The following is a 26,500-nucleotide window of genomic DNA, read 5'->3' on the forward strand; positions in this document are numbered from 1 at the left end:
TGTATGAAATATGTTTTTACATCTATTTTAATGATTAAAAATCATACAAACTTGATATTCTAAATCACTCGGAATTGCCATCGTGGCTCGGAGAACCTTTTCTCCCCCGAAAGTCTTTCCCAGGCTGAGCTGATGGTTCTGCGACCAGAAATTACAGCCGCTTTAATGAGGACATTTACGATGATTTTTATGTTGACGTGGGAAAAAAAGTAATTAGCATTAAAGAAGATGGAGAGGATGGTATCAGTGACCCTTTGCCTTGGGAATGGTCCTCTGAAACTGACAGGATTGATGGGCCTGTGGCCTCGCGACAACTCCTGCTGTCTTCGGGTCAGCCCTAATGCTTGCCCGGTGTCTTGGAGGACTTAGCAGCTCCAAGGACACATCAGGAAAGAGGGAGGGGCCGGGAGCAAGCAGCAGGAGCTGAGGAGCTGGTGGTGGGGAGAGAGGGGCCGGGAGCTGAGAGCGGCCACAGATGATGTCGGCTCCTGTTTCAGCTCCACCACTGACCTGCTTGGACAAGTGCCTGCGCCTTTCCAAGCCTCACTTTCCCCATCTACAAAACGGAGGTGATAACAGCACCAAGGTATGGGCATTTTTATTTTTTACCACCTGTCGCCATTTATCTATCTCTAGCTCCGCCTCTAATGCTCATTTGAGCATCCAGTCCAATTCATTATGATATAGTGTCCACCCCTGACTGAGTAGTATGTGTAAGCCGAGATGTCCCTCCAGCCACAGTAATCTTTTCAAGGATGGGCTCAAGATCCCCATCCAAGCCAATGAGAAGCCAAACGTGGGCTCATGATGCCCATCTGAGCCAATGAGAAGCCATGAGACTTACTGGGACTTCAGGAAAGTGAAAAGATACTTTTTTCCCCCTGCTGTACTTTACCTTGAAGTGGGCTTGAGTAGCTACAGTCCATTCCTACCACGAAAACCTGTCTGAGCAGGGTACCAAGAAATGGGAAGCAGAGTCAAGAGATTAGGAAAAAGACTGGGCCCTATAACATTTAAGTCCCTGGATCCAGCCATGCCTGCAGCCAGCCACTCCTGGAGTTTTCAGTTGCATGAGTTGACACATTCCCCTTCTGCTTCTCATCATTTCGAGTTTGGTTTTTGATCATTTGTTGACAAATGATTCATAATTCACAGAACGATTCCTGGTTTTGCTATGAGGATGAGTGAGATAATCCATGTTTTATTTTGCACAGTGTCCTAGAAGCAATTCCTCCATAAGTGCTGGCTGCCGGGCTGGCATGGCTCAGTGGTTGAGCATCGACCTATGAACTAGGAGGTTGAAGTTCAATTCTCAGTCAGGGCACATGCCTGGGTTATGGGCTCAACCCCCAGTGAGGGGTGTGCAGGAGGCAGCCAATCAATGATTCTCTCTCATCGTTGATGTTTCTCTCTCTCCCTCTCCCTTCCTCTCTGAAATAGCCCTAACCAGTTTGGCTCAGAGGATAGAGCGTCGCCCTGCAGACTGAAGGGTCCCAGGTTCGATTCTGGTCAAGGGCATGTACCTTGGTTGCGGGCACATCCCCCCGGGTGGAGGGTGTGCAGGAGGCAGCTGATCGATGTTTCTCTCTCATTGATGTTTCTAACTCTCTATCCCTCTCCCCTCCTCTCTGTAAAAAAACCAATAAAATATATTTAAAAAATAATACTAAGTGCTGGCCGATGCTGTTATCATCCTGACAATAATTGCCCTGGCTGCTATGCTGTGCACATGTCTGGCAGAGCCCCCTTCAGGATCTCCAGGGACCACACCACTTTCAGGTGACCTGCTGCCCTGCTCTTCCCTCACTTCCCATGACTGATTGCTGGGGCACCTGGTGAATATTAACTCTGGCCCTGACTCCCCTGGGAGCTTCCAACTAGGAAGCCCTGAAACTCTGCTCCTCCTCCTCCTCCTCCTCCTCCTCCTCCTCCTGTGTTTGCTTCCGCCCAGCCTGGCTCCCCTCAGCCAGCTGCTCTGCCCTCTCTACCCTCGGGATGTGGCTCCACTGCCAACAAGCTTTGGGCTTCTGTTTGCTGTGGAAAAATACCAAGTTCAAAGAGAGCAGCTGGGCAGCAGCGACCCCTCCCGTGGCTGGCCATGTGCTCTCTCCCCTCCCGGGGCCTGTGATCAGCTTGGCCTCATGGCCTCATCCCGCCTCCTCTTTCTCTAGCTGTGGTTTGCACCATTTGTTTCAACCCTTTTTATTCTTTTAATGTGCCAAGTCTTGTGCTTACAAAACTGGAATGGGGGGAGGGTGGTGCTAACATGGGCTCCAACTTGGGCTCTGGTTCCCCAGCTCCTCTGTTCCCACAGCCAGAAGGAGGTCTGTCCCAGCCCCACGAATCTCCCTTTCTGCTCCTGGAATTCCTGCCTAAAGTCTTGAGTGCACAGAGAACACCAAAGCGTGATCACTGTGTCTGTCTCAGTCCTGTGCCAGATGCTCCAGTTTTCCCCTGTCTATTGAGCCTCCATCTCCCCACAGATGTCAGGCCAGCACAGGCCAAGGAACAATGTCTAGCCAGTGGTCACACATGCCTCCCCAGCATTCCCCCACTCTTCTGTTTCTCCATAACGTGTGTCACTTTCTATGAGTCCACGTGGTTTACTGACTTATTGTCATTATCTGTTTCTTCCCAGGCTAGAAGGCAAACTCCATGACATGAGGGGTTCTTGTCTGTTGTGTCACCACTGGGCTCCAGTGCCCAGGATGGTGTTGGACACACACATCATACACATGTGCTCAACAAATATGTGTTGGATGTTGCCTATTTGACTGGGATCAGCTTAATGTCCATATTGGATACCAAGTCCCCTTATTCATTTGCTCATTCTTGTCTTCTTTCCTCCTTTCTTTCATCTCCCCTTGCCCAATTATTTCATGCCCACTAAATGCAACACAGACCTAACTCCCATATTTCAGGAGCTTACCACTCATCCTATGGAGAAAACAGATACTTAAACCAAGGACAGTACAGCATGACGATTGTTAGAAAGTTTTCAGGGCAAGTGGGCATCCCAGCAAAAAAAAAAAAAAAAAAAGGATCATTCTTTAAACTTGGGGTTCAGGCAAAGCCTTCTGGAGGAAGAGTAATTGCTCTAAGCCCTGGGGGAGAGAGGAATTAGCCTGTCTTCATCAGAGAGAAGCCCCACTGAGGGCCGAGCCTGCTATGCGTTCACACATCTGCCCTTGTTTTCAGGTGGAGGTGAGCCCGCTGATTTCAGTGGGAGCCAGTGCCTGCATTGCCCTGTGATGCATGTATATGGAGTCATGGATAAGTTCTGTGTCTGTGAGTCCTCCACCTCCTAAATTCAAATGTCTCTAAATTCAATGAAAGAAAATCAAAGGCTGAACTGAGAACAATGGAACACGCTTTCTACCTTCCTTATGTTTACTTTGATAAAAACTTGCCTGAGATATAATTCACATCCCATACATGTCATCCATTGAAAGTGTGCAAGTCAATGGTTTTTTGTTTACTCAGGAGTCTTCAGCCGTCGTCTCAAGCTTGAGCTCTATGTAAGGGAAACGTTTTATAGACAGGACAGCCTCAAGTGCCCTCCACTCAGTGAGAAACATAGATTTACCGGCACCGGAGAAATAAGATGAAGAGTCCTCCAACCAGGGGCTGGAGGAGTGGAAATTGTAGAGCATGGGTGGGACTAAGCAATGTGAAGCCAAAATATTTTTTTCCAGAGTCATTCCTTTTTAAAGGTACAGATCTCGTGTGATGATGCTGCTTGCTGAAAAGGAGGCCCATTTTGGAGCCCAGGTAAAGGCAAGATACCCATGACTGTCAGCTCTGTTTGGGATGCCCAAGGTGGAGAGAGGGGAGACTACAACAGAATCAAAGAGAGAAGAATTATGGGGAGAATTGAGGAGGAGACAGAGTGGGAAGGGATGGGGGAGGGAGCGAGAGGAAGACATTCACAGACACACAAGCAGATGGAGAGAAAAGCAGAGATGTGAAGAGACAGACACATGCAGATGGAGAGAGGGGAGGAAGCAGAGAGAGGCAGAGACAGACAGCCAGAGAGACACTGGTAGAAAAGTGCAGAGAGACAGAGAGAGTATTTAAAAATAAATTCAGAAAATATCCCCTCCCCCCCAATCTCTAAAGCCTTCATCCTGAACTTTTCACAGAGGGTTCAAATGCCCCTCTTGCTCCCTCCAGGGCATCTAGAATCTGGAAGCTGGGTGCCAGAGTCCTCTCTCCGGGAGGCAGTGAGAACGAGGGAGTAGGAGCCAGAAGCCAGGACAAGAAGCGGCCCCATCTGGCCCCCATCTGGCTGTGGGTGGCTGAGTCCCACCTCCCCCTACTGCCACTCGGGGCACTTTCAAGAACGTGGAAAGAATTGCAGGGAGCGTTGCTATAGATAATGACGTGTCTGATTCTGCAACAAAGGATACAGCTGAGAGTTCCAAAGCCCTACAGCCTTAACTTCCCCCAACATAGACCCCAGCATCTCTCCAGGACGCTAAATTCACTACATCCCTGTCCCTGCATGAGTGGGTAGCAGGGTGCCAGTGGCTCATCACCATCACTGTAGCCGATAGTTAAAGAAATGAATGAGATCATGGATGTGAAAATCCCTCCACAGGCAGGAAGGCTGAGCTGTCACAGGGAGGTCACCATAGCATCCCAGCCTCAGAGAGCACATACCCGTCTGTCCGCCCACACCTTCCCCCGCCAGGTGCACACGGCTGGCATGACTGTGAACACGCACCCTGAACAAGGCTCATGCACGTTCCCATAGATCTCACAACCAAGTCCTCCTCGCTCAAGCAGCAGACACTGGTGTGCTTAGTAATCAGAGCAGGAGAAGGATTAAGGTTGGGACGAGAAGAACATCACAAAAGGGTAGGCAGGAAAGATGTCCTTTGGGCGGCCTCGGAGAGAGAGCGAGCTGCTTAAAGAGAAGAGAGACGCTTCGCTAACGCCAGGGCCGCCAGGCACCTCTGAGCTCTGTTAGAAGGAGCTGAGACCTGACGGAGAAGAACGGAGTCAGGGAATCGGCCTGCTCTGCTCTGCAGTTTCAGGACTAACATTGTCTGGGTTTCAGGAAAAGCTACGGGAACCATGAAATGTGGAAAGGTTTGAAGGCACCTTGACACCATGGACTGTCCTGACCCTTTTGTTGAGCTAAGGTGAGATAGGGATGCTGGTAAAAGATGGTCCCTTAACAAATCCTATACTAAGTCCTGGGGCTGTGAGAATGGAGCATCGTCCTTGCCTTGCACCAGGTCACTGTCTAGGTGGGAGTTAGAATGTAGCCATGCCAGCACTGCCCACCTGCAAGTTTCAACGCTTGGCCCCAGAGAGGAAAATATCAGCTGAGTGCATGTGGAGTCTCACTTACCTGGTGCTGAGCTCAGTGGACTTAGGCAAGATTATCAAGGCAGCTGATGCTACCTCATTTCCTCATCACGGCTTCTTTTGCAGTGACAAGACTGCACGGGCTCAGTGGAAATCAGGTTCATTGGGGATTAAAGTAGATGCCCTTTGATTAGAGACGTCGCCTACCAGCGTGCCCGGGCGTGCAAGGAGGAGGGCGTGAAACTAGGCAGGGCAAGGGAGCCAGAGTTCCTTCCAGCTGTGAGGAGCTTCCCCAGGGCAGTGCCAGGGAAGAGTAGTGCAGGGGCAGTTGGGAAGGAAGGGAATACTAGGAAAGGGGAAAAGAGGTGAGGAGAGACTGAGAGGGAGGACGGGAAGGAGGAAGGAGGAATCAGGGAGGAGGGAAGGGCATTTGAGAGAAGTTTGTGCAGGTGGGCACGGTAAAGTAACATCACGAGAGATGAACTTGACATTAAGTGACCTGCTGAATTCAAACGCCTTCTGGGCATGGAAGCCTGTGATCCTTGACCTGGCCAAGGTGAGGTAAAGGAGCGAGGCAGGACCACCGCCACCTCACTACAGCTGTTCCTGGGATGGCATTGTAGCTTGGAAAGACATTTCAGGGCTGGGGACAAGAGACCCCATTCCTGCATTGGGGTTGGGTTTTAGCTTAGCTGCGGACGTGAATAATTATGACAATTATTCCCCAGTGGCCTTTCTTCTCTCTACTGCCAACAGACCCAGGTTGGGCGACACTCAGAAAGCGCAGTTTCTGAACTTTGCATCGTTGAGTGGCAGTGTTTGTGCATCCTCACATACTGACATGCAAGGTTAGGAAGCCTGTGTTAGTCCCGGTCATCTGCTTCAAGTTCTGAGTTCCTGGTTAGTGAAGTCTTTAGGTCCAGCAACTACTCCCGGCTGTCACACTGCCTGTTTAATGTGTAAGGGGGGCAGTTTGGGTTTGTTTGCTTTAAAAGTCAGGTTTACAGAGCCGTAACTTTGTACAGTATAATGAATCCTCTTTTTAAGCCTATGGTTTGATGAGTTTTGATAAACATATACAGTCATATAAATCATCACCACAATGAAAACATGGAATATTTCTATCACCCCAAAAAGTTCCCCCAATCCAACTTATGAGGAGCTAATTGCAGGCAGGCATTCCCCTCAATTAGGGAGCGCGGTACGATTTGTCCATTTTCCTTTCTGGGCCTCTACATTCATTCTGCATCAATGAAGACATCGTGGCAGACTTCAAACCCCACCCTCCACGAATAATCTTCATGAGCAGAGAATAAGCCTGGCTTTGCTCCCCACTGCACCCCAGCTCCCAGCACAGTGTCTGCCAAGGATGGTCTGCAGTGAATTGTCATTAAATGAATGGATGAGCAATGTATGGATTTCATCTTAGGTTAATTTAAAGGTTAAATAGAAAGCAGTTATTTATTGCACAGAAATGGAGGCTCAGAGTGGCCTCCAGATACACACAGTTAGAATCCCAGACTGATCTGCCTGACCCCAAAGCCCACGCCTTTACCCTGTGACTAGCTGCCGTCTCCCATTTCTGCAGATTCCGATGATCACCCACAGGTCTGTGGGCTGAGCCCCCTGGATAAGCACATTGCCAAGAGGCTTCCTTGCCGCTGAGCTGCTCTGAGCCTTCCCGGGCCGAGAGGGCCGGTCCAATCATTACCGTTCCTATCATCTTAAGGAAGGAGCGCCACTCCCACTAGCCCCAGGTCTTTCAACTCCTGAATTTTAATAACCAACTCCACTGATGATTTACACATTTCAAGGCAGGAATTAGCAGAAAATTCCATATTTCATAGATACTGAATTGGGCTATTATCTCCAGGCACCAGGTGCCAATTTCCTATCAAATGGTGAAATGCTGTAATTATCAGTAGAATTCCATTCAAATTCTAAGAGCAGATAAATAACCAATGGGAATATCATTTATTCATTAGAATATGAAGAAAGGGGAAAATATTACCCTGTTCGCAGTGGCAATGAGGCTGCCTTGCAAGGGAATGCCCAGCTCACTGAGGCAGGCTGAGGATTCCACATTCATTAAGCTCCCCAGTCAGGGGAGAGAGGGGCTTCCATTAAACACCTGAACAGGAGAGATAATGGGCCTCTGATGGAGAGGCTAATGTGTGAGATATGGTGATGCCTTCTTATGTTGTGTGTGTGTGTGTGTGTATGTGTGTGTGTGTGTGTGTGTGAGAGAGAGAGAGAGAGAGAGAGAGAGAAAGCATCTACAGGCATACCTTGGAGATATCGTGTGTTTGTTTTCAGACCTCTGAAATAAAGCAAATCATAATCTTTTGGCTGGGGGATGGTCTTGCCTTCACTTTGTAAAAATCGCAACATCTGTGCCCTAGCCCATGTGGCTGGGTTGGTTGTGTGTCGTTCTGTGCACTGAAAGGTTGCTGGTTCAATTCCTGGTCATGGCACATGCCCAGGTTGCAGGCTCAATCCCAGGTAGGGGGCATGCAGGAGACAGCTGATCGATGTTCCGCTCTCACATTGATGATTCTCTCTCTCTCTCTGCCTTCCCCCCCCGCCCTAGAAAAAAAGTCAATAAACTATTCTTTAAAAAAAATGCAATATCTGTGAAACACAATAAACCAAGGTCTGCCTGTATTAGAAATCACTGGGAAATTACCAGACTTCCTACTCCCTGTTCTATATGCATCTCCATGGAAGGTACTAGTATCCCCAACAAACTGAACCTCAGAAAATCTAGGTCACTTGCCCAAGGACACACGGCTTGCAAGTGACAGATTTAGGTCAGTTGGTCTCCAAAGTCTGTGTTCAGTTAGCCACAGCCGCTCTCAACAGTCATTGTTGCCTCCCTGACCTTCTGCCATACAGCTGGATACTGAAAGTCCTGGGATAATTTCAGGGTTCTCACCTGTCAGTGGACATGTTGAATAGAAGCCAGGACTAGGCAGGTGAAATTCAACCCCCCTCCCCTACTGCTTGTCACTGTCAGTGTAAGGGAAAGATGATATTGTGTCTGGTACCCTCAGGAAGGGGTGCTTCAGGTACAGACTTTTGGCTGGGATGGGCAGATGGAAGGCAGTCGGGGAATTCCACCCAGCATGGACACCTGCCCTTGAGATGAGGTGCCAGTGAACCCTTTCAAATATGCAAATGTCCCCGTGGAGTTCCCATCAGGTCCTATTCCTATGCTCACCGGGTTTCCACTTAGGAACTTTAAATGTAAGCGCTCCTAACTTATATAAATTTTTAAAACATCAGTCTTCACATCTAGGTTTGAACTCAGGGCCAGAGATGAGTTCCCTTAGGAAAGTTATAAAACCTTTCTGAGCCTCAGTTTCCTTAACCATAATGACAATAAAAAATAGTAGTGGGTTACTGGTAGAAAGTGACTCAGTACCCGGATTATTGGGAGAGGAAACTAAAATATTCATATTTAGCAGATGCCTGGAACACATCAAAGGTTCGAATATCTCTTCTCCTCATCACTGTGGTTTGCTGCTGTTGCTACTGTTGTTATGAATGTACCTGAGTCACAAAGGTGATAGAAGGAGTGAAAGGCTCAAAGCATAAAAGGGCACAGCATGATGACACACACTATTGTTACTGTTGTTAATATTGAAATATTTGTAATGATCATGTGTCACAATATGAGCAATGATATTATATTATTGATCATAATATCTATAGTTAGTAGGATTGCTGATAATATACTGTACTAATCAATCAGTTTTTTCATACCAGATCAGATGCTTCCCTGAAATGCAGATAAATTGCCTATTATGGAATCATTGTCTACCAATTCTGAGATGTAGTCAGAGAATAGCAATGCTGGTACTAGGTCAAGAGCAAACCAGACAGTGAGGTATGAAGTGGCAGAGTCCTTGATCTGGGCCCCTGTTCTCTGGGCTCTAGGCTGTGAACGAGAACTTGCCCCTGGCTGACCTCAAGGCACAGAGTTGGCTGACAGGTGGGGCCACTGCAGAGTGGAGGAGGTCAAGGCAGGTCAAGGCAGGTCAAGGCAGGTCAAAGCAGGTCAAGGTCCCTGCATATAGATGCTTCCTTAGCAATGGAAGGTTGTTGTCTAAGGCTGGGGACTGGAGCGGGGGTGGGGGGGGTAGGGAGGTGGGGTGGATAGAAAGACAGCTAAGGGTCCAGTGTGGAGAGGCCACTCAGTAGCATTTAATTTAGAGAGGGCTGGTCATAGCATAGTTCATTAAAATAAGGTCAGGCCTGACAAATCTGGTTGAATTCTCTGACTACATCTCAGAATTGGTAGACAATGGTTCCATAATAGGCAATTTATCTGCATTTCAGGGAGGCATCTGATCTGGTATGACAAAACTGATTGATTAGTAAAGGTCAATATGGCATGTTAGGGAAAGAAAATTAAACTGAGACTGAAGGAGTTTAAATCAAAGAAACCTATTTCACCTGAAAAGGGGGGCATGGTGGGGGGCTTCTTTTTAAAAATTGAGGTGGAGAATATAAAAAGAAGGGGTTGGGAGAAGTGGGTTCAGTTTTGGTCAAAAGACAATGGAACAAAATGTCCCACTTTTAAAGGAGAGAACCTTTGGTGACCAACCTCAAGAATGCAATTTTGTATATGGTTAGAACCACAAAGCTGATGTTGAGAATTAACTCCCACCTGAATCTAAGCTGCTAAATCCAGCAGCCTCATCAGGCCAGGTGCCAGCCAAGATGATGTGGAGACCTGGCATCTGGACCAGCTCTGATGGGTGAGAAGGCAGCTGGTGGTGCTATCCTTAGAAAGCACAGGCTCAATGCCAGGTGGTAATGGCAGCTGGTCCCATCCCCGATCCTGACACGTGAGCAGGCCCCAAAGTGCTCCAATAGTTTTGCGTGTGCCAGCTGTATGACTGTAGACTTCAAATTGCCTTTACAAGCATCCTTGGGTGGAAAGTGGAAATCATATTGTCATTCTTGTGGCTCAAGGGAGAGTCCCACAGAGAGCTCCTTGGTGATAGGGATTTATCTTTTTTTTTTTTAATTTTTCAATTACAGTTAACACACTATATTAGTTTCAGGTGTGCACTCTAATGATTAACATTATACAACTTCCAATACATCTTGCACCCATCTGACACCATACATAGTTATTAGAATATTATTGACTATATTCCCCATGCTATACTTTGCATCCTCATGGCTATTCCATAACAACAAATTTGTACTTCTTAATCCCTTCACATTTTTCACTCATTACCCCAAATCCCCTCCCATCTGGCAACTGTCAAATGATCTCTGTATATATGAGTTTGTTTCTGTTCTTTTTTGTTTATTTAATTAGTTTTTTTAGATTCAATTGTTTAGAGGTATGCATTTATTGCCATTTTATTGTTCATATTTTTAACTTTTTTCTTCTTAAAGAAGACACTTTAACATTTCATGTAATACTGGTTTGGTGGTGGTGAACTCTTTTAGTTTTTTCTTGACTGGGAAGTTCTTTATATGTTCTTTGATTATAAATGACTAGAGGCCCAATGTACGAAATTCATGCATGGGGGGAGGGGTGTCTCTCAGCCTGGCCTGCACCCTCCCACAATCCGGGACATTTTGGGGGATGTCCGACTTCCGGTTTAGGCTTGATCCCACTGTGGATAGGGCCTAAACCAGCAGTCGGACATCTCTTTCGCAATCTGGAACCACTGGCTCCTAACTTCTTGCCTGCCTACCTGATTGGCCTTAACCACTCGCCTGCCTGCCTGATCGCCCCTAGCTGCTAGCCTGCCTGTCTGATTGCTCCTAAAACTCAAGCTTCTTCTGTTTTATTTTTAATATTTATATTTCTTCTTTATTTTTTATTTTAAAATTCAAACTTCTGGAGAACATGAGGCATTTAATATTATTCCATCTTCCTTACAGAGATCAAAGCATGGTAAACACAGCAAATACTTAAAACGTACAGGCTTCTATACAAACACTTTCCAAACAGGAATGTTTTAATAGGCAGTTTCCAAAAACTTGACTAGAAAACCTAAAAGTAGAGTGCTCAGATTTCAAGGATCAGGTGCTATTAGCAGGATTTCAATCCCAATTAAACTCTAATTCTGAGCTCTCAACAGTCTGGACAAACTGTCGTTCACTATCTCCAAAGTTTCTTATTAGTCACTATCCCATTTTCCTCTGCTTGAAACCAAGGTAATAAATGAAACCTTTAATTCAGATCTTCCTCACCTCAAGGGAACAGCAAATCTCAATTGAAATAATTTCCTGCCAGAAGTCACATCCAAATACTGTGAGACTGAGGACTATAGGGCTAACTATGTACATGCACAATAATAGGCTCACATTCTAGCGGCAGGCGCCCAGGTGTCCTCCACAATCCCACAATCCTCTGGTCACATACTTCTGGTTTTTCTAGCTCCTTCTTAAGTGGTGTTTCCTTCAGTCCCATTGCAATGTCCAGGGCCTCTAGTTGGAGAGGATTTTTCTGTTCTTTGACGTTGATAGCTGTTTACTATTTGGAATCAGTGAAGTTTCAGGAGTATTGCCACTGCCATGAACATGTTGGTCCCAAGTGCACTCATGAAACAACCATTCAGTGCATGGCTGGCGCCATCCTGGTTCACAATGAGAAAGATACTGTGCTCAGCCATTTTCCAATCAGATCTTCCTCTTCCTTCCCCAGAACACTCCAAACCTACTCCAGGCTGACCACCCCAACCCCACAGTCTCTTAATACCTTCACCCCTATTTCTTCAACTTTCCCCTATCAAACTCACACCCTATTGCGTTGCTTAGGGGCACCCCTAACAGCTCCCTGGGGGGGGGGGGGGGGGTGGGGGCCAGCCTGGGCTAGGGGCCGTGGTGTTCTGGTCTCTGGTCGTTCTGGTCATTCCACCATTTTGGTCGCTGGGTTTTTAGTATATAGGATAGGATAGCTTTGCTGGATAAAATAATCTTGACTGTAAATCCTTGCTCTTCATAAATGAATATTTCTTGTCAACCTCTTCTAGCCTGCAAAGTTTCTGTATTGTTTTTTGTTTGTTTGTTTTTTGTTTTGTTTTTTCATTTAGAAATTGTTATTAGCACTAGGTGTTAAATTTACAGATGTTGTGGAATCAAAGTTGTCCATACACAGTGAGGCACTCATGGTGAATTCTGACTGATGTTAAAATGAGAGAGAGACACACTAACCAAGTGAGTAGTAAATAGAAAATTGTCTAATCCTCTTCGTCCCCTGAATCCTCATCTTCGGGTTTGGAGAGGAGTTTCATTACACGTTGTATAGGAGTGTTTACAGACTCATATTTCCATCCCTTTCTTAAAAACATCTTCTCAATCACACCTGGCATCTTGTAGCCCTTGCTTACAATGAAATCTTTGAAGGCAATTGGTCCATAAAGTTCATCAATAACGTCTGGTTCAAGATGCCTTCGATAGGTCCAATATTCCCTGTCATGGACGGCTTTAGGGTTAGGAAAAGGCTGGTCATTGGCCAGCTTTTTCCAGCATTTGGGGTCTAGGTACCATGCTCCATACCTTATCTTCTCCCTTTTGGGTTTATAAGGGTCTTGTCGTTTGCGGAGTTTCCTTTCCCAGTCATCTTCCTGCAGGGAGAATTTTCTCTGCTTTATTTCATCTAGCTGTTTGCAGGGCCTTATAGTCGAAGGAAGCTGGTTTATTTTCTTTATTTTGACTGTATTATGGGTGAGTGGGCCCTCAAAGTCAATTTCAAACTTTTTCATGATGGACTCTTCATCAATGCCTATGTCTCCAAATTTATCATTGATCCATCTGCAGAATTCACGAATTGTTCTTCTTGCTTTTTGGAAAACAGGAACTTTGGGGATATCCATTGTGCATGCTGCATTTGTGTCTTCCTTAGGAAACAAACTGAATAAATATGACAGGAGACTCTCCTTGGCCGTTTCCACGTGGGCTTGTTCTTCAGGTTCCTCCTCAGGAGGTTCCAGTTTCAACTTCCAGGGAGATTCAAGGTTGACTGCCTGGGGAGGTTCCAGGTTCAGTGCCTCAGGAGGTTCCAGGTTCACTGCCTGGGGAGGTTCCAGGTTGACCTCCTCAGGATGTTCTTCACACAGGTGTGTGGGGGCCTTCTTTCTTTCCTTGGTGCCCTCACAATAAGCCCACGTGTCCTCCAGCTCCCTGTCAGGATCTAGCACTTCCAGCACCTTGAGGAGGAGGTCTGGAGGAAGATCTTCCTCCAGATTCGGGCAGTCCGCCAAGGTATGCTGGGTCAGGCTGGCTTCAATGTTCTCTACAAAGGCCTTCCGTGCTTGCTGGGCTAGTGAGAGCTTGGAACACAGGTCTGCTCCCTTGGGCGGCTGCCTGTGAAATTTTTTGGGCGGAGGGCGGGGAATTCTATGAGCAATTATGGGGAGAAAGCCCTCCCGAGGACCACGAGTGATCACGTCTTCAGTAGATGGACAGCCCGTTCTGAAGTCATCCACTCCCTCCTTCACAAATACCCACCGCCGGCTGTCCATGGAGGTGGGGCACTTCCCAAGCTTGTTGTTCTGCCTGGAGAAATAGCAGGAAGGCAACTTGTCCCTGTCCTTGAACCAGGGCTTACATTTCATGCCCAGGGGCAAGGGCTCCAGCGGCCCCGGCCCTAGCAGCCACTTCTTGTTGAGCTCGGGCTTCTTGTCCAGCTTCGGCCCTGACAGCCACCGCTTGATCAGCCCCGACTCTATGAGCGCCTTCTTCCTCAGGTCCGACTTTAACAGCCACCTTTTGTGGGGCTCCGGTAAGGGCCACTGCTGGCCCGCCATGGCACCCTTGACCCAGGGAGACCAGGGCCTCAGTGGTTTGTTGTCCCTGCCGCCCAGTCGCTAGGAGACCGTTGCCGGTTGCGGCCGCGCTCTTATTCTTTCGCGAGGCGGGTGAGCACGCGCCCCTGCACAGCCTGCATTGTCCCGGGATGGCCCGCAAGGTTGCATTCCTGTTTGTGGTAGAGAACTGTTCCCGTGTATGGGCACAGCACAGTTCAGCTACCCATTCATCTTTTGATGGACTTTTGGATTGATTCCAGTTTGAGGCTATTTGGAAATCAAGGGGCCACGAATATTTCACATGTTCATATCTTCATACAAGTACTTTCACTTCTCCTGGGTAAATTATAGCTAGGAATTGAAAGGTGGGAGCTTGTGAGAGGTGTGTTTTTTTCTTATTACTCACAGCCCTCAGGTTTTGATATTTGCCCAAATATGGGTGAGGTGAGTGAGGCATTGGGTATACAACTTAACATGGCACCCAAAAAAAACCTCAGAAATCAAGATCAATTATCTTTTAAGGTAACATTTTTAACAATAATCAGAAAAACAGTGCCATATTAAAGCCCGAGGGCAAAGGACAGATCAGCACTCTACTACTGATCCTGTCTTTATTTAAAACCCATGTGTTGTTCACTATCCATTTCCTTTTTTACAAATACTATTTGCCTTTTTTGGATACTGGTATGTTGCTTGGAAAGAGTTTGATTCTTTGGGGTCCTTTTTAAGATTTGATTGAAATAAACAGAGCAGTTCCCTGTGATAGTACACGGCCAAATAATGTTATACCATGTTGTATGGTTAATTAACTGTTCCTCACTATTGCAGCAAGACCCTTCCACGTAAATTATTCAATGCCTGTGCATCTAGAGGTTTTCTGGTCTGGCTGACAGTAAAGGTCGCTATTGCAGGTCCTGTGTGAGTATCAGTTACCAAGAATCCTTTTCAGGACTCCCCGCGGCGCATGCGCTAGAGGGGGGGAGCGCGGTCTTGACCCATGCGCAGCCTGGGCCCTCCCAGCAGGCTCTGGGGCAAGATGGCGCCGCGGGGGTCTGTACCGCCGACTGTCTGGGGAGGTGGTGGCCAAGCGGGAAGGGCCACCGTTCATCAGTGAGGCAGCCGTGCGAGGCAACGCCGCGGTCCTGGACCTCGGTGTTGGCGCGGGGGCTATGGCCGGCATCCTTAGCCTCACCGGCCTCTACAGCTTCATCTTCTACCTGCTCGCCTCCATCCTGCTCTCCCTGCTCCTCATCCTCAAGGCGGGCAGGAGGTGGAACAAATACTTTTAAGTCCCGAAGACCTGTCTTCACGGGAGGCCTCGTCGGAGGCCTCTTCACCTACGTCCTGTTCTGGACATTCCTCGCAGTGGTTCTCAACCTTCCTAATGCCGTGACCCTTTGATACAGTTCCTCATGTTGTGGTGACCCCCAACCGTAAAATTATTTTCGTTGCTACTTCATAACTGTAGTTTTGCTACTGTTATGAATCGTAATGTAAATATCTGATATGCTATATGTGTTTTCTGATGGTCGCGACCCACAGGTTGAGAACCACTGCATGGCATGGTGCACGTCTCCTGAAATGGGGCGGGTGACTCCTTTAGGAAACCGGACAGTAACAACGTGTAGACTTACTTAGTTTCTAAATGGTTGAATTCACTGCTTGTTCTGTAACGTTATAACTTATACCAGAGGACGGAGAGCCTGTAATACTCTTCAGATTAAATGAAGCGTGAGACCAAAAAATAAAAAATCCTTTTCAGTGGTTTATTTCCTGGCTTCTAATAATGTATTCCAAAGTTTCTGTTTTCTGTTGAGAAATCAGATGAGTTTTATGGGTGCTTCCTTGCAGATAACTAAGTGCTTTTCTCTTGCTGCTTTTAAGAGTCTCTCTTTGTCTTTAACCTTTGGCATTTTAATTATGACATGCTTTGGTGCGTTCTTTGTGTTCATCTTGTTTGGTACTCTCTGCGTTTCCTGGACTTGCAAGTCTATTCTCTTCACCAGGTTAGGGAATTTTCCCATCATTATTTTTTTTCAAATAGCTTTTCAATTTCTTGTTCTCTCTCTTTTCTTTCCACAACCCCATGGTGCAAATTTTGGTATGCTTCAAGTTGTCCCAGAAGCTTCCTACATTATCCTCACTTAGGGGGATTATTTTTTCTTTTTGCTGTTAGGATTGGGTGTTTTTTGCTTTATTATCTCCAAACCACTGATTTGATTCTCACCTTAATCAATTGTACTGTTGATTTCCTGTAAATTTTTCTTTATTTCAGTTAGTGTATCATTCATTTCTGACTGGTTATTTCTTATGGTTTCCATGTCCTTTTTCTATGCTGTTGAAGGTCTCACTAAGTTCATTGAGCATCCTTATAACTAGTGTTTTGAACTTTGCATCAATTACATTACTTGTCTATATTTTGTTTAGTTCTTTTTGGAGTTTTGTTCTATTCTTTCATTTGGGACATTTTTTTGTGTCTGCATTTTAGCACCATTCCTGTGTTTGTTTCTTTGTATTAGGTAGAACTGCTACATCTCCCAGGCTTGATAGAGTGGCCTAATATAATAGGTGTTCTGTAGGATCCAGAGGCGCAGCCTACCAGATCACCCAAGCTGGGCATTGGGTGACATGTGGATTGTGCACACCCTCCTGTTGTAGTTGAGACTTGATTGCTGTTGGCACATCCATAGGAGGGATTTACCCCTTGGTTACAAGGACAGGCTATGACCAACAACCTCCAAACATTGACTATGTGGAGGATGAGCTGTGCAGGGCCCACCCCACAAAGAAGGACTTACTTCTGCAGACCTCCTCTGGGACCTACTGCCTGCCCGTTGAGTGTGTCACTTGTGGAGGTATTTGGGGGGTGCTTTGACATAATCTGAAGCTGTCAATCAGGTGCCTGGTTATGGGGCCTCCCTAAAGGTGCAGGCCAAGGTCAGCCACCACCAATGTTCTGTACAGGGCCATCCAGCATGAACTACAAAGCAATCTGGAGATGGCTGCTATTTATGCTGAGTTTGGCGGTGCCCAAGCAAGGCCAAGCTGCAAATCAAGGCCAGCTGCTACTAGTGCCTGGGCCACTTACTATGAGATACAAGGTATGCTGAAGCCAGATGCTGCTTGTTTGAGAGCTTTTAGGAAAGTCTGAAGCATGATCCAAGACAAGTCATTTGCATGGAAAAGCCACTGGAAACAGCTTGGGTGGGCCTGCAGGCTGGGTGGGGTGAAGTCTCACAGAATCACTAGGGCAGGGCAAACAGTGTGAGCCTGGTTGATGGAGACTCAGATATGGTGCTACCTGCTGGCTCTGGGGAAGTAGTGGGGAGAGTCCAGAAAAGGAACTATGGCCTCTGCCAGCACTTTTGTCTGGGAGAAAGCTGCCCCCTTCCCAGCCCTCGCCCTGAAGCCAGACAATTCAGTCCCTCCCCATATGCCCCTGGTGCTTTTTGAGCTGCTGCCTGGTGCTAGAGCTCAGAGAGAGTGAATCTGAGTAAACCCATGTGCAGGTCCTTTAAGAGGAATTGCCTGGGATTCCAGCAGCCTCTGTCTCATTCAGCCACAATCCCTCCTTGTTTTTACAGCCAGAAGTTATGAGGACTTCTCCTCCTGGCCCTGAAATTGGGATGGGGGGCCTAGTGTGGGGCTGGGACCCCTAGCTCCTCAGGCAGGACCTCCACAGGAAATATTCCTCCTGGTTTTTAGTCAACACAGATGGATGTGGAACCAGCCCATTTTGAGTCTCTGCCCCTCCTACCAGTCTTGATGTAGCTTCTTCTTTAAATGCCTTGTTGTAGAATTTCCATTCTGCTAGATTTCAGATGGTTCTGAGTGATGGTTGTTCTGTAGTTAAGTTGTAATTTTGATGTGGTTATGGGAGGATGGGGGTACCTAATGATGGGAATTTACCTTAAGATATCTTAGACAAGGGAGTTAACAAAACAAGGAATTGCTCTGGCCTGCTCACAACCAACATAGTCTCCTCCAAAATGCTTTTGTAAGCAGCAGTCACTTTAAAAAATGGAAGCCATTGTGAAATATCTTACTTGTTTTGCGTTCTTTAAATAGGTGCCCCTATAGGACCTGCTTTGCCTTAGAGCAGCGGTTCTCAACCTGTGGGCCACGAGCCCTTTGGGGGTTGAACAACCCTTTCGCAGGGGACACCTAAGACCATCGGAAAACACATATATAATTACATATTGTTTTGTGATGAATCACTATGCTTTCATTATGTTCAATTTGTAACAATGAAATTGGGGGTCACCACAACCTGAGGAACTGTATTAAAGGGTCGCGGCATGAAGAAGGTTGAGAACCACTGGCTTAGAGAAACCAATAGAGCAAGGCTAAGTCTGGTGCCAAACTTCTGACTTGAGCAGTCCATGGCTACCATTCCCATGATCTATTCCATAGCTGTCAGCCACCTGTTCCATCTCAGATTGAGGACCTTAGAAGTCAGGCCTCAGACACCACCAGGCCAAGTCCCTCATACAGCAGACAAATGAGAAAATGGCCCTTGATGACTATTTGCCTTGTAATGGTCACTGCTGTCTCAGGATATCCCCTCTGAGGAAGATCCCGTGTGCTTCCCCACATGGCAGATGAGTGAATTGAGGCAGGAGGAAGGGTGAGGTGAGGAGTGTCCAGACCTTCAGCATGGATGAAACTAGAGTGCAAAGAAGAGTTGCAAAGCTGAGGCTGGCTCTCTTGCCAGTTAGGCCAGTGGTCGGCAAACTGTGGCTCGCGAGCCACATGTGGCTCTTTGGCCCCTTGAGTGTGGCCACGAAGTTTCAATCCACTGTATGTGCGCACCTGCATGTGGTATTTTGTGGAAGAGCCACACTCAAGGGGCCGCAGTTTGCCGACCACTGAGTTAGGCTGTCTGTCGAAGATTAGCAAGTTGTTCGTTCCACCACCACACCTGAGGGTTTTCTGTGTGCCAAGAGCTTGTGAAGAGGGTAGTGAGCAAACAGATCCTCTACATTATGAGGAGGGAAACAAACAGGTAATCAAAGATGTGCAATTGCACAAGGTGATAAGTTCCACACAGGAAAACCCGGGGCAAAATGAGAGCTGATAACAGGAGCGCTGATAGGGGGTGGAAGGGAGAGGTGGATCCTGGAAGACTCTTTGGATGGAGTGATATTTAAGCTGAGACCTGATGAATGATGAGTCCTAACTCAGGTAAGGGATATTCTAAGCATGAAAGGTGTCCATGAGCCTTAAGATGCGAAAGACCTAAGACCTAGGTGTGTTTGAAAAAGTCCACATCTGCGGTCAGAGTCCACTTTGGATGCTGACCCCCAGAACTAATGCCACGGTGGGGACTTTCCCCAAATATTCCACTAACAAAGAATCCTGGCTGGAACCAGACTGAGGCCCAAAGCAGTTCGTGTGTACCATCTGTCAGTGATTCCCCTCAATGCCCTGGGGGCACCTGGGCATGGGGATGGATGACTGTAATGAGTCTAATTGTATCTGGATTTCTCCATGGCAAGCGTGTGCAGAACAGCCCAGCAGAGTCCTTGACTAATGACTTTCAAATATAATTAAAAACATATTTCAATAGATAGCGCATTGCCAAGTCTATACCAGCAAAGTAAAATTAACCTTCAAACGATACTGGAACAACAGTGAATTGCAAGGGTTTGTAAGAGATTAGCTACACTGTAGCTTAATTATGTTACAATAACTCACCTCATTAATCTCCAAGGAAACAATAACGACAACAGTTAAATACTGTAATTAACAAACCCTATTTCAATCTTGATTTTAATTTTATAGGACTTGGTTATATTATACAATGTAACTGTGGAAAAGACAGAATGTCAGTAGAGCACCCTGGTTCTATGAGAGCCCTTGGCTAACAGAGCCCCACACCCTCAGGTTTGTGATTCCACAAAGCTGAGCTTCTGCTTAGACCCCAACCCATGCAGAAAAAAGACAAGATATATACATTCAAGACCTCCTAGGTGTCCCCCTGCCACCAAACAAACAAACAAAAAAAAAAAACAAACAAAACATGAAGTCATACCTGTATTTGTCATTCTGTATTTAAAAGCAGCAAACCTTGCACTTGATCTTCTGTTTGGGACTTGTTTAGTATGGGGCGCAGCTACAGTGTTTTGGCCAGGTTCAAGCCTCAGACTAATGAAAGGACAGGGTCCTCTCATTGCCACGTGCAAGTCCCAGCTGGAGGGTAGGGCCCTCCCAGCACAATTATAGCCAACAGCTATGGTTGTAAGCTTGAACCTATGGTCCAAACACGTGGCCCCACGTGCCTTGTGCTATAGTTCAGGTGCATGTAGTTGAGTAAGGTTGAAACTCACGAGAATGCTGTAAACAACTTGATCACACCCCTACTTTGTCTAGTGGCATCTGCTATAAAATAAAGACACGGCTTGTGGGCACTGGCGCTGTCTCCTCATCAGGGAGCAGCGTCCCACCGAGACCCAGCTTTCATTCTCTTGTCTGTCTTTTCTCAATCCTTTCACCCCCCCACTCAGGGTCACTGAACCAGGCTGAGCTGGCATGGCACATAAGGCGCCCTGGGGCTGAGTATCCATGGCCGTGCCGGCTCCCCACAGTTTAATGTTGGGATGTTCCAGCTGCAGGTCCTTTGAAAAGGTCTCATGGGCAGGGGTAGGACAGATTAGACAATCAAGGACATAACAATTAAGAGTGGGCAGATAGGATAAAGAACAAAAATGACATGATCATCTCAATAATGCAGGAAAAAACATTTGGCAAAACTCAACAACTATTCATGATTAAAATTCTCAACACTCTAGGAAAAGAAGGAAATGTCCTCACACTGATAAAGGAATCTACAAAATACTCACAGCTGCCCAGACAGTGTGGTTCAATGGTTTAGAGCGTCAATCTATGGACCAGGAGGCCAAGGTTCAATTCCCAGTAAGGGCCCATGCCTGATAGGAGTCCTGTAGGAAGCAGCCAATCAATGATTCTCACCCTTGATGTTTCTCTCTCTCCCTCTCCCTTCTCTAAAATCAATAATATACATATATTATTTAACATGTACCGCAGGTTCTAGCCAAAGCAATTAGGCAAGAAAAATAAAGGCATTCAGATGGAAAAGCAAGAAGTAGAACTATCTCTATTTTCAAATGACAAGATCTTGTACATAGAAAAGCCTGGGGAATCAAAATAATAATAATGATTATAATAATGAACTATTAGAACTAATAAGCAAGTTCAGCAAGGCTGCATGACATGAGATAAATATTCAAAACCCAATCATATTTCTTTACACTAGCAATGAACAACTTGAGAATTAAATTAAGAAATATGTCCATTTGCAAAGAATCAAAAAGAATAAAATACTTAGAAAAACACTTAATAGAAGTGCAAAATGGTTACACTGAGATGTACAAAACACTTGAAAAAAATTTGAAAAGAACTAAATAAATGAAAAGATATTCCACAGTCATGGATTGGAAGAGTTAGTACTGTTGAGACAAAAATACCTCCACGTTGACCTATAGACTCAACACAATCCCTGTCAAACTTCCAGCTGCCTTTTTCATTTCAGAAATTGACAAGCTGATTCTTAAATTCATAGATAAATAAAAGAACCCAGAATAGCCAAAACAATCTTGAAAATAAAGAACAAACAACCCCAATTTCAAATTTTCTACAAAGTTAGAGTAATTAAGACAGTGTGTACTGGCATAAGGATAGACATACAGAGATCGATGGAATATAGTTGAGAATCCATAAATGAATCCTCATGTTTATGATCAATTGATTTTGACAAGAGTGTCAACAGCATTCACTGGGGAAAATAGTCTTTTCAACAAATGATGTTAAAGCAACTGGATATGTGGGTGCAAAAGAATAAGTGAGACCTTTCACCGATCATAAAAATTCACCCAAAATAGATCATTGATGTAAATATAGGAGCCCAAACTACACAAACCACTTAGAGGAAAATGCAGGAGTAAATCTTCATAATCTCAGGTTAGTTAGGCAAAACCTTGTTATATGTGATAGTAAAAGCACAAGCTTTAAAAGAAAAATACATAAAATAAAATTCATAGAAATTTAAAAATTTGTGCTGGACATCATACCATCATGAAAGTTAAAAGACACGCACAGAATGTCAACATATTGGAAAATCGTAAACTGATAAAGGACTGGTATCCAAAACATATAAAAAAAACTCTCACAACTCAATATTCAAAACATAAATAACCCACTTTTAAAACCGACAAAGAAACTAATAAGCATTTCTTCAAAGAAGATATACAAATGAGCAGGAAGCACATAAAAATATATTAAAAATCATCAGTCATTCAGAAATGCAAATCAAAACCACAATAGGATACTACTTCACACCCACTGGGATCAATAAAATGTTTAAAAATTGTAACAAATGTTGGCAAAGATGTGGAAAAAATGGAACCCCATTCATTGTTAGAGGGAATGGCAATTTACATATAGTGGGGCAGCCACTTTGGAAAACAGTTTGGCAATTCTTGAAATTGTTAAACAAACTATATATATATATATATATATATATATCTGTGTGTGTGTATTTGCCATATGATCTAGCAATTTCACTCCCAAGAGAAATGAAAGCATATGTTTATAAAAATTTGTACACAAATATTTATAGCAGCATAATTCTTAAGAGCCAAAAAAATGGATGCAATCTAAATGTATATCAACTGATAAATGAATACAATGTGGTATATGCATACAATCGATTATTTTTCAATAATAAAAAGCAATGAAGTGCTGAAATATGTTACAACATGGAAGTCTTGAAAACATTATGTGAAGTGAAAGCAGCCACTCATTCTATTCATATGAAATATCCGGAATAGGCAACTCTCTAGAGTCAGAAAGTAGATTAGTGATTCCCAGGGCTGGGAGCAGTGACTGCTTAATGGGTGGGGGGCGGGGGGGGGGGGGGAGGGTTACTGGTAATAAAAAATTTCTAAAATTAATTAAGATGATTCTTGTCCAACCATGTGGATATATTTAAATCTATTGAGTTGTACACTTTAAATAGGTAAAAATATCCTATTCCTGAACGTAATGGCTGGGAGGATCAAATAAAATACTGATTGTAGGAGGTTCTCTAAGTAGTAAATCTCTTTGCAAACATGAAGAGTTATTATGAGTAGTTAGCAAAGACCTTCAAACTATTGGAAAGATCACCTTGTGGAGCTATTCAAGCAGAAGTGGATGTGCACAGATAACCGGTAGTATAACCAGAGTCTGGTTCACCCAAGAATTCCTTTTGAAAACAAACACATTAAGCAATTAAGAGATATTTTAAATTATTGTTATTATTTTGAATTTCTGCCTTCCTGCTAGATTCACAAAAATCCCAAGAAATTGGGTTCCTTTACTGGACTCTCTGACCTCTGAGAGAATACTACCCTTAGAAATTTCTAATGGCCAAACAAGAAAATAGAGGTAAAATCTGAGGAGTTAAGAGTTTTCCACTGCCAATTCAGCTCCATGTGTCAGGATAAATCCCTTAGAGCCGTGGTCGACAAACCACGGCTCGCGAGCCACATGCAGCTCTTTGGCCCCTTGAGTGTGGGTCTTCCACAAAATACCATGTGCAGGCACGCACGTACAGTGCGATTGAAACGTCATGGCCCATGCGCAGAAGTCAGTATTTTGTGGAAGAGCCGGTATTTTGTGGAAGAGCCACACTCAAGGGGCCAACGAGCCGCATGTGGCTCGCGAGCCGCAGTTTGCCGAGCCGCAGTTTGCCGACCACTGCCTTAGAGCATTCCATTGTTAAGGAAAGAGCCATATAGGAAGACAGCAAATCCAAGTTCCAGTGCTGGGAGGCAGGCTGCTATGTGACTTAGGACATGGACTTCTGGGGTCAGAGAACTCAGGTGTGAATCCAGGATCTGCCACTTAGAAGTAGTATGATCTTAAGCAAGTCACTCAAGCTTCCTTGAGTCTCATATATATATAGCACTCATGTCAAAGGATTTATTTGTGAAGCATTTAATGTCATCCCTGGTATATAATAATTGCTCAATTCATGCCCAACATTATCATTGGCAATTCAAAAATACCATGATTATTCCTACCCTGCCTACTTCATAAGATTTTTATGAGGAGCAAATGAGAGAATTATTCGAAAGATGCTTTATAAGCCGTGAAGAACTAGACAAACATAACTATGTTGTTACAGTTCTTAAGAGGTCTGGGCATATTGAACCACTCGATAAATATTTGTTAAAGAAACAGTGAGTCAGTGAATGAAATCAAACCCCCTTTCTCTGCTTTTTGCCTTGGGCCAGTGAAAGGAAGCCTGGCAACCAGTGTTCCTACCCACAGCTGAAATTTCTCATGCAGGCACAGGCATCTCAAAGACTCTCAACCTCCACATCACCTGCTTTCCTGAGAAACTCATCATCGAGAAGGCAAGGCCTTTAGCCTTCATACCCTGACCTAGAAGAGACAGCCCGGAGATTATTTTTGTGGACAACAAGAAAGGTCACATTTCATAATTCTGTGTTCCAATAGCTGAGCACTTGTAAGAAAAAAAGAGATCCTTCAAGTGGGCCTTTCCACTTAGAGAAGTGTAATAAGTCTTAAGAGTTTGCATGATGCATTGGTATCCCCTTGAAGAAGATATTCCAAATCCGAGAAGTACCATAAATATCCTTCAATGTGGTGCATGTCAGGTAAAACGCTCCCATCCTTGAGCAGGCATAGACCATATACAATACGGACAGAGGTAAGTTATGGAAGGGAACATATTTAGTAATCTAATCACCCAGAGGACACTGGCAATTTACAGTTTAATCGCCTACATGGTATAGTTTCTCTGTAATTGAATTAGATTTCAAAATAAGGCAAACTTGATTTATAGTGTTGTTAACACACACACAACAGGGCATGTTTTCTTGTTTGTAACACGAATCCAATGGTTAGTGTTAATGTATTACCAAGGAATGAAGCAAAATGGATAAATGTTAGGTATTTAGGGTCCACTGCACAAAGAGGCTACATAAGCTAAAGATTGAAGAAGCAGGAAAAGTTATTCTTCTCATTTATGTTCACTTAAGGCAGATGTACTATTTTACTTTAATCTCCTTCAGGCTTATTCAACTGAACACAATTTGAAGCATAGCTACTCGTTCAGCCAACAGACATTGAGCACTGACTCTATGCTTACCGCTGTGCTTGGTGCTCAAGGCTATGCGATGTGTGCTAGTGCTGTGACCTTGGGCTCACTGCTTTTCAACTGAAGCCTTAGTGCCATGCTTGTGAAGTGGAGACATTAACCATTTCCATTTTGTGGGGCTGCCATAATGATTATGATAAGTAACTTAGAGTGGTATGTATAATATATCATCATCATCACCATCAGCATAATCACCATCATCATCAACACCATCGTCTTCATCAGTATCAGCATCATCACATCATCATCAGTATCATCACATCAGCATCATCATATCAGCATCACCATCAACAACTTTATCATCATCATCATCATCATCATCACCATCATTAGCATCATCATTATTGATTTTGTTATCTCCATGCCTGCAAAGAGTTATAGTTTTCCAGAGGTAACAAACTAAAACTGTTTCTAAACAATGTGATAAATGCTGACGTTTCTCAGTAATGCAATGCAATAAAAACCAAAAGCTTAGTGGCATTCAACTGTAAGGGTTTATTGCTCACACAGCTGAGGACCACTAGGGGTTGACCAGATGGCTTTGCCTTCTCACCTGTATTGATTCACATGTCTGAGGTTGGTTAACTTTTGGTTGGCTTGTGCTGGCCTCAGTTGGATGTGTCCTATTCCATATCCTTTGTATCTACTTCCTGTAACCAGTCACTGGTCCACGCATGTTTTTTTTCATGGTGATGGCAGCAGTTCAAAGAGAAGCACCATAAAAGTGAAACATGCAGAACATTTTGAGGTCTAGGCTCAGAATAGAGACACTGCTTCTGCCTTGTGGTGGTGCCCAGAATCCGGGTGGGATGGGGCAGCAAGGTTACATGGCAGAAGGCACGGATGCGGTGAAGGGTGACGAACTAAGTTTATCAGTGCAATACATCCCACATATGTCTCTACAGAGATGCTTTGAATATAAAAGATAGTTCATAGTGCTGATGTAGAGGGCTCATGGAAGCTGCTAGCTGAGTCTCCAAGAGAAGGTAAGAGTTCCCCAGACCACCCCCATCAATTTAGGGGCCCGTAAACCGGTTTGTTGTCTTTCTTTACCTTCTAAATAGTCAATCGGCCCAAAGAGTAAACTTTCTGAAACTTTGGAAATGTCAGCAGATATGAGCTCTGTGAGAACATCCCCCATATCTCCCAGAAAGAGGTCACTGAAGAACACAGCTAATCCATCACCATGTGGACACTTTGGGCTTCCTCCTGACTT

General features: G+C 45.0%; 1 protein-coding gene and 1 pseudogene across 14 annotated transcripts in view; both read right to left on the reverse strand.

Moving 5' to 3' along the window:
* RBFOX1 (RNA binding fox-1 homolog 1) overlaps positions 1-26,500 on the reverse strand; it is a 2,061,082-nt gene that overhangs the window by 1,663,065 nt on the left and 371,517 nt on the right. The window lies entirely within an intron of this gene.
* Positions 12,528-14,096, reverse strand: LOC139008398 (protein FAM47E pseudogene; annotated as a pseudogene).

This window comes from Myotis yumanensis, unplaced genomic scaffold (assembly GCF_028538775.1).
Source record: "Myotis yumanensis isolate MYYU_CA2020_CCGP unplaced genomic scaffold, mMyoYum1.0.hap1 SCAF_4, whole genome shotgun sequence".
Classification (NCBI taxonomy): domain Eukaryota; kingdom Metazoa; phylum Chordata; class Mammalia; order Chiroptera; family Vespertilionidae; genus Myotis; species Myotis yumanensis.